Source organism: Microcaecilia unicolor, chromosome 4, assembly GCF_901765095.1.
Source record: "Microcaecilia unicolor chromosome 4, aMicUni1.1, whole genome shotgun sequence".
NCBI classification, from domain to species: Eukaryota; Metazoa; Chordata; class Amphibia; order Gymnophiona; family Siphonopidae; genus Microcaecilia; species Microcaecilia unicolor.
Window position 1 is genome coordinate 146,249,153 of NC_044034.1, and position 9,148 is coordinate 146,258,300.

The window sequence follows — 9,148 nt, forward strand, 5'->3', positions numbered from 1 at the left end:
CTTATATAAAACAAGCCTCCAATTTTTATGCCCCTAGAGACAATAAACTGCATTCATTGGGTGGGTTAATCTTCACAAAACTGATGATATCGTAAATTAGAAGTCAGAGTATACAGCCAGTATATTAGCCCCCCAAAGTAAATTAGAAGTCAGAGTATACAGTCAGAAAGAAGGACACCATGTTCTTCTAAAAGTCACCAAGAAAGGACAAAAAAAAATCTTTAAAACGTGAAAGCTCCAATTTCCTGATTCCTTCCTTCAAAATCAGACTTTTCCATTGTAAATGAGAAACTCAATATCCCCTTCTCTGTACTTATCTTCTCGAGGCTTACAATCTCATCTAGCACTGTCAGAGGTTAATTGTATATTTAGGCAGACATACATTTTCACTCTGAGGAGCAACACATAAGAGTTTAATAACTGTTGAAATCAGAATATCAGCTTAACAGTGGTGAAATATTAATACCGCATTTCCAGCTGGTCTTTTCACTTCCACCATGGGGCAGAATATGATACAGTCAATGGCACTTGAGGTCTTCAGTCTTGCAGTGAGAATACTGGGTTAGAACAGTAAACAGGATTCTCAAGGTTATAATGTGATGGCAGTGCAACTTGCCTCAGTGAATGATGACTGTTTTGTCCCAGTGCTGTGCTTTTAGCATCTTTTAATTGAGTTTCTAGCAGATTTGTCTTTTTCAAGACAAAGGTGTTTACCCTCACTGGATGTTTTATTTCCATGGAATTGGATACCATCATTTAGACACCTAACTCAGGCGGTTTTCACCAAAACATGGACCGTTTCAGGTCTGACTAATAAAATAAGTTGAGATGCCACCAACTCTTGAAGGCTCCTTGTGCTCTGTTGGTCATTGGTTTTCACTTTTACGCTTTTGGACTCCCTCTCCTTCATGCTAGGATACAATAATTTGCCATTCTTTTGATATTTTTAAGGGTTATAGCAATACTTAACCTTAATTTAGTAATTTCCTGGTGAATAATTTCCCAGTAGTTCATATATTTTTTGTCACATAAATGATTTCAGATCATCTTAATTCTTCTCCTGTTCTTACTCACTATCCAGACATGTAGGGAGATATTTAATGTTTAAACTATCACATGACTAAACCAGCCAGCACAATAAAAATCTCACAATAGCTGCTAAGTGTGGATAGGGCAGAACTCGGGTGAGCCATGGATAAAGATGAGGCATGACAGCAGAGGCATGGGACATTACTATGTACTAGCTGTCAGGGCTGCCAATACCATAGATGCACTTAACAGTGAAACTTTCTACTGTTTGAGATTCTACCAGATATTGTGACCTGTATAGGTCATTGTTGGATACTGGGCTAGATGGACCATCGGTTTGACCCACAGAGTAGCTATTCTTATTTTCTTATGTGTAGCCATACCCTAAAAATATATGGACACCTTGACACTCCCCCCCCCCCCCAAACCACAAAAGCCTTCTCTGAAAACTCTCCCATTCATAAGACTCCACCCCAATCAAGCACATCCCCTTAAATACCCATCCTGAAAAGAATCTTCTCAAGGACTACAACCAACCCTCCCCCCACACCTCCTGATCCCCCCCCCCCTATTCTCCCTGGTATTCTAGTGGACAGATAGGACCCTTTGCTCATGCCTATAGCTAGCTGCTACAGGTTCAAAATGGCAGCTATGACCCCTAGTGCTAGTCTTGTGATACTAGTGCTGGAAGTCAATTTGCCATATAAGGAGTAATTGAGTTACTTAAAATAGAACCTGAATCTACAAAAATTTACCTGAGTCCCTTTTCTAAATATTTTAGAGTTAATATTCAATGTGGTTTAAGTGGGCAGGAAAGGGTCCTGCCACTTAGATCATGCTGACCTGTAAAGCCACTGATATTCAGTGGCACTTAACTAGCAGTGCCACTTAACATTGGCTTTAACTGCCCATTGCAAAACTGGGCAGTGGAGGGCAGTCCATGGACAGAATCAGGAAGAAGTCATTACTTATGTAAGCATGAGCCATGTTTATTACCAGTGTCCACATAGTAAGTGGTCAGCTAGGACCACACAAAAGGCTGTTCTATCTTTGGCCACTTAACTATGGAGGTGTGGCATAGAACATCAGCCAGCACCTCCATAGTTAATTCCAGGTTGTGGCTACCAGATTGCCAAGTTCATCCTGTTCCTCCCAAATATCATTAATTCCCCACTTCTGATTCTCTCCCCCCCCCAAAAAAAAAAAAATCAGCATCTCCCAATGCACTCCCCTACCCAACATAAGAACATAAGAGTTGTCCTATTGTGTCAGACTAACAGGCTTATTTTCGAAAGAGAAGGACACCCATCTTTTGACACAAATCGGAAGAAGTGCGTCCTTCTCACAGGATCGCCCAAATCGGCATAATCAAAAGCCAATTTTGGGCATCCCCAACTGCTTTCCGTCGCAGGGATGGCCAAAGTTCAAAGGGGAATGTCGGAGGTTTAGCAAAGGCGGGACTTGGGCATGCCTAACACATGGGCGTCTTCGACCCATAATGGAAAACAAAAGGGCGTCCCTGAGGAGCACTTGGACGACTTTAACTGGTCCTGTTTTTCTTACGACCAAGCCAGAAAAAAGTGCCCATACTGACCAGATGACCACTGGAGAGAATCGGGGATCACCTCCCCTTACTTCCCCAGTAGTCACTAACCCCCTCTCACCCTCAAAAAAAATCTTTTGTGCCAGCCTCTATGCCAGCCTCAAATGTCATACTCAGGTCTATCACAGCGGTATGCAGGTCCTTGGAGCAGTTTTAGTGGGTGCAGTGCACTTCAGGCAGGCGAACCCAGGCCCATCCTCCCCCCCTCCCCCACCTGTTACACTTGTGGTGGTAAATGTGAGCCCTCCAAAACCCACCACAAACCCACTGTACCCACATCTAGGTGCCCCCTTCACCCATAAGGGTTATGGTAGTGGTATCGCTGAAAATCAGAAATGACCAAGTCTAGGGATGACCATCTCTAAGGATGACCTAAATGTCAAGATTTGGGCGTCCCCGACCATATTATCGAAACGAAAGATGGACGTCCATCTTATTTTGATAATACGGGTTTCCCCACCCCTCTACTGGGACATTTTGCAAGGACGTCCTCAGCAAAACTTGGGTGTCCCCTTCGATTATGCCCCACCAAGGGTTCATCTATCCCAATATCTGTTTCCACCAGTGGCCAGTTCTCAATTCTTCTCCCATCCAACAGAGACCCTTCTGATGCTCCCCATTCAACAGAGACCCCCAATGCTCCTCCCACACATCTGACCCCCCCCCCAATTACCTGCTATTGGGGTCAACTGGCACCATTTTGCATCTGATTGCCCTTAAATGGAAGGATGACCCCTAGCAGTAGTACCATGAGTTTATCACCAAGGTTCAGTGGGTGTCATTTTGTTCCCGGAGCCAGCAGGATAGGAACAGAGGGGGACTGTTATTGCCCCATCCCACTGTACTACCATGGATGGCCCATGAGTTAATCCTTGGAGTTCTCAGATCAAGTGGGTGGGAAGAGCATTGGGGAGAGGTGTCTATTGGGTAGGTGAAGTACATCTGGGGTTGTTGATTTGGGGGAAAGGAATCAACACCAAGAGGTTGGAGGACCTCACCGATTCCCTTATGTAGGTTCTGGCAAATATTCAGCTGTGACCTGCATAAGTGTCTATGGCCACCACATACCCAAAAATTTAATGCTGATGCCTGGAGTGGCCCAACTTTGAATACAAGGTTTAATTTAGCCAGAGATGATCATTAAACATTTACCTTTGATGGATACATATTGATCAGTTCTCTCCTACTAACCCTACTAACTTGTAATTTTTTCTTTAAAGCAAATTTCAGAAGAAGACTTTACCAGTCTGGTCCTCTCCAGATATGTTGACTGTCTTCTATAAAATGCCTCTTTAATATCAAAAAGAGAAAATATATGAGGATTAATGTCTCAGTTCTCCAGTGGAGATGGAGTTTCTTTTCTATACAGATCCTTGGTATTTTTCCATTGTGTAATCTTGACTAAGGAAATTACTTAGCTTGTTATTTAGTTTTGAATACATTTGTATTGTTTTTCATACTGAATAAATGTAGTGATATTTTGTGAAACACCAGAGACTCATGCTGGTTGGAGCATTGAATCTGGTTTATGAGTTCCCCTAATTACACTGTGCAATTATGTATAAGAGAACTGGGTACATTTAGTTATTTCTATACACATATGTTTTAGAATTGAATAAAAACAAGTAGAAATCTTACTGGTGAACATCATCTGCTTATTGCTTGGCACTGATTTATGAGTCAAGAAAAGGTCTAGAAAATGAGTTCAGAATGTCTTTGACTCTTTGAGACTCTGAGTCAGTCCCTTTACTGCAGTTTCACCTGTGTGTCCTCAGTTATTCATTGGCACCTTCATTGTTTTTTGCTGCATTGAATGTATTTGGCAGTCATGGTATGCTTGTAACAGATTTACACAAGCCTTTCTGTTTCAATTTGTTTTGTTTTGCTTTAGTTGTTTCTTTTGTTGCTCTTGGACTATGGTCTAATTAACTAAATACAGATTCAATTGCTCCTAGTATCTCCCCCCTTTCCTGGCTGTGAAGGGAATAGATCAGTAGACATCCAATTGCAGAATCACAGTAGGGTATTATGATCATCTGGGGTATCAAAACCTATTAAAGTGTCTATCTGCCTCTGCATTGTGACCTAATTTTATGTTTTTAGTCATTGTGTCTTTTGCTATGGGGGTCTTTTACAAAGGCGCACTAGCATTTTTAGTGTGCGCTAATGATTAGCACATGTTAAATGCTAGAGACGCCCTTAGGAATCTATGGGCATCTCCAGCGTTTAGCGCACACTTATTTTTAGCATGCCTTTGTAAAAGGACCCCTAAATCCAGCTACAAAAACAGTGGCAATGACCACATTAATCATACTACATGTCCTATATACCACGAGTAAGATAATTTATTACTTAAATGATTATCAGAAACTTTCAAAATTAACTTGTAATAGAAGTAACATTTGTTAATGATAATAAAGGCGGGGGGGGGGGGTAGTTAAATGTGTTAAGGCAATAATGCATAGTATTTACCTCTTAACTAGTGTTAAGTGGCAATATCATATGTAATAATGCTATAGTAAATGTCACCACAGGAAACATAATATTGTATTTATTTGGATTTTGCTCACACCTTTTTCTGTCGCAGCTCAAAGTGAGTTGCATTCAGGTACACTGGGTATTTCTCTGTCTCTGGAAGGCTCATAATCTAATTTTGTATCTGAGGCAATAGAGGGTTAAGTGGCTTGCCCAAGATCACAGGGAGCAGCAGTGGGATTTGAATCAGCCACCTGTGGATGTCAAGACTGGTGCTCTAACCAATAAGCTACTCCTCCACTAATGATAATAATGAGATGCAAAGCATACAAATGCATGAAAAATATCTCATTAGTATGTAAATTGGAAAATATGGCAGCTTGACACATAGTGGTAGTATCATGAGACTACCACTAGGGGTGGACTACCACTAGGGGTTATTGGCACCATTTTGAACCCAGCGCCAGTAGGAGCAGGAGCAACTTGGAATCATTCCAGAACCCTTAGGCCACCAAGCATTCTAAGAGTTAAGCTTGATGGAGGGGTCTTTGGGAGGGTGGGGGTAATTCTGTTTGAGGGAGAAGTTTTAGGGGACTCTGGAGGGAGGAAGGAGAAGCACTCTTCGCCTTTGAGAAGCTTCAGACCCTTTCTGAGGACTTCCTGAGAGCATCAGCTATAGGTTAGTGGCCTGATACTCCAGGAGAGGTTGAATAACACAGCTTGTGAAGTTGAACAGAGTCACTAATCAGTAATACTGAGATACTGCAGATTAGTGTATCCTGCAGTAAAATATGATGCAGTAAAATGACAACTTTTACCACACCTTAGTAATTTCCCACCCTAAGATACCTGCTTGCCAATATTGAAAGTGAGTTAACCAGCTAGAAATGGCCACCGACTGGTTAACTCACTTGTATGTAGCTATCCAGTCATTTTCAGTGGCACTTAACCAGTCAACAGCGTTGAAAATGACCAGTTAGTGCTGAAGTGGAAGCCAGTTACATTGGGAGCATTTCAGGGGCGAAGTCTGATTAGCTCCCAATATTCAGAGCTAAGTGGCCATCTTTAGCTAATAAAAAGGACCACATAAATAGCTGTCCTATTGTTAAGCACTAGCCCATGGTCGCTTAAGTCTGAATAATGACTTAACTGGGCATGCGCTAGCCAGCCTAAGCCTGCACAGGACCTGGAATTGAATTTCCGGTTATAGTGCTGAGGCGTGCAAAAAAAAACCCCACTGAATATCAGGTCCCTGGTCAGTAGATGTATTAAGTTGAAAGAATGAACAGATCACCATGAGAACACTGAAACCACCCTACCGCTGGGAATCCTTATTTAAGCATATCAAACCTCAGATATGTACACCTTTTTTTTTTTATATAGGTCCATCATAAGTGCCTCTTACAGAAAAAAATATTCTACACAACTTGATAATCTATTCATTAAGCCATTTCTGTTTGCTTGGTGCTTCACTGTGGTCACATGTTCTGTTTTTCAATCTATGCGCATATCTTTTTGCAGCCTTGTTTAGTATTTGTGGTTTTATACTTGACATGCAAAATGATTTTAGTCCGGCCATGTGCATTCTCCAGCCAGACACATGCTTCCTAATTCTGGAAAGTTGCATGCACAAATTTGAAACATGTGGAAATTTGTGAATGCAAGTTATAGAATAAGGCCATTTGCACATGTAGCTTAATTTAATAATGAGCGGATACAGTAATTAATGTTAATGACCAATAATTGCCTACAATTAGTCTTAATTACTACTAATTGGCAGTTATGCACATAACTGCCCTTAGTCGGAAGCACACAACTTATAGAATACCAGAGCACAAATGTAAGGGGGTGTGGAGCTGGGAGGGGCAAGGGCAGGTCAGCGGGTTACATGCACAGGCATGCACAGGGTGTAGAATACTACATGTATTTATTTAGATTTTGCTCACACCTTTTTCAGTAGTAGCTCAAGGTGAGTTATATTCAGGTATGCTGGGCTGTCTCTAAGGGGCTCACAACCTAAGGGTGTCTTTTACTAAAGTTTCGCTTGAGTTATCTGCAGCAGGGCCTGTGCTTATTCCTATGGGCCCTGCTGCAGCTATGAAAGACACCCACTAGGTTTGTACCTGAGTCAATGGAGGGGTTAAGTGACATGCCCAAGATCATAACAGGCAGCAGTGAGATTTGAGCCCACCAACTCTGGATGTCTAGACTGGTGCTTTAACCACTAGGCCACTCCTCAATCCTACAGTTAGGCATGAACATTTACACCAGCCCAGTGCATTTTTTCCAGCAAAAAAGGTGCCAGTACTCAAATGCCAGGCCACCCTTCAGAGATGACGTGATCACTGAGGGACCCACTCCACAATAGCCAGGCCTCCTGCAACCAGTCACAGAATCTATGACAAGACAGAATTGGTGTGTAGAACCTGAGCTCTTTCATTAAAACTTGGGGACCATGGGTCAATTTTAGCAGACAATGGAAAAGGTGCTGGTACTCAGTACCCCCAAGTACCCCCTCAAAAAAAGCCATGTACCAGCCACTGATCTAGTCTAAATGTTCATGACTAAATTTGGGTGCATAAATGGGGACTTAGGCCTAGTATTCAGTAACAGCAGTTCTGCCCACAACTGCCTTTATGGAATTTGTGTTAGGATGCATCATCCAGGCATATAACATATAATTCCTGACTCCATGGGATTAATGCATATTTATAGTTAAAGAATAGTATTAACTGGAGAAAATATACAGTCCCTTCTCATACATATTCAACAGATATCTTGTAAGATTTAAGGTAGGCAATGTAAACCAGATCACCATCTAAGAAGACTGTTTTTTCCAAATTTTGTTTCGATACAGTACAGTACAGCTCATGCACAATTCAAGTCCTGGAGATAAGCAGAGACAGAGAAGGATTAGCCTTGAGAATTATTGTCTTTAGTGTCTGACAGGATTGCTGCCAGTGAGATGCTGAATCATTACAAAACTAGGAAACACGTGTGAGTCAGAGAAATTGGATCTTTGAAAGAGTAGCTGGAAATCTCAGGCTTATGTACAGTGTCATAAAATATGGGGATGGCTTTAGACTACATTTTTATTGAGAGATGGCTGCAGAGAGACTTGCAGAACATGGCACAGAAGCATCCTTCAGAGGCTAAAAACAAGGGGACTCATATTTCTGGGAATTTCATTATAACTCCAATGGTGCAAGCTGCAAATCTTCACCTACATAGTGGTAACTGCAAAAAAGGAGATAGGATAAAGCATCAATTTTGCATGTCCATGTATACTTTGGTATTGAGATGCTTTGAGTACAATAGATGTATCAAGTGAAACAATTGTCATCATGGATGATACTAAAAGAGCTTTTGGTACCATAATCAGAACTGGTCATTTAATCTGCTATTATTGAAAGAGTTAGGACGTGAAAGAAAGGAACCACATGCTACAAGATGCCTGTCAGTCTGTCCTATTGTATATGTTATAGTCTGTACTTCTCTCTCTCCTTTTGCAAATATGAGCTGAAAATCAGAATTGTAAACACCCAGAGCATTGTACCTCAGAGACATATTTTCAAGCTAATGCTGCTTTGTTTCTAAGTGGACATTTGGGCTAGATTCAGTATACGGCGCTGAACGGTATTGTATAAAGAATAGAATAGCACATAGGAGCAGATTCTATATATGGTGCCTAAAAAATCCATGCAGTAAACACTTCCGCCTAAGCTTATTCAATAAGCTACATCTATAGAATATGATTAGTTGATATCCTAGCGCTTAAAACTATGTGCCTCCAATTATACCAATGAAAAGGTGTTTTAAATCCCGGCACGTAGATTTACGCACGCACTGGGCCATATTCTAAAACAATGTGCATAAATTTTGGAATGCCCATGAAATGCTCATTTCCCCATCCATAGCCACGCTCCTTTTAAACTGCACTCTTAGGTGCAGTTTATTACAGAATCCGTTGAGAGAATTATGCACATAATTTCTAATTACTGCTAATTAGTGCTCATTATTGCATGTTTAGTGCTGTTGAAT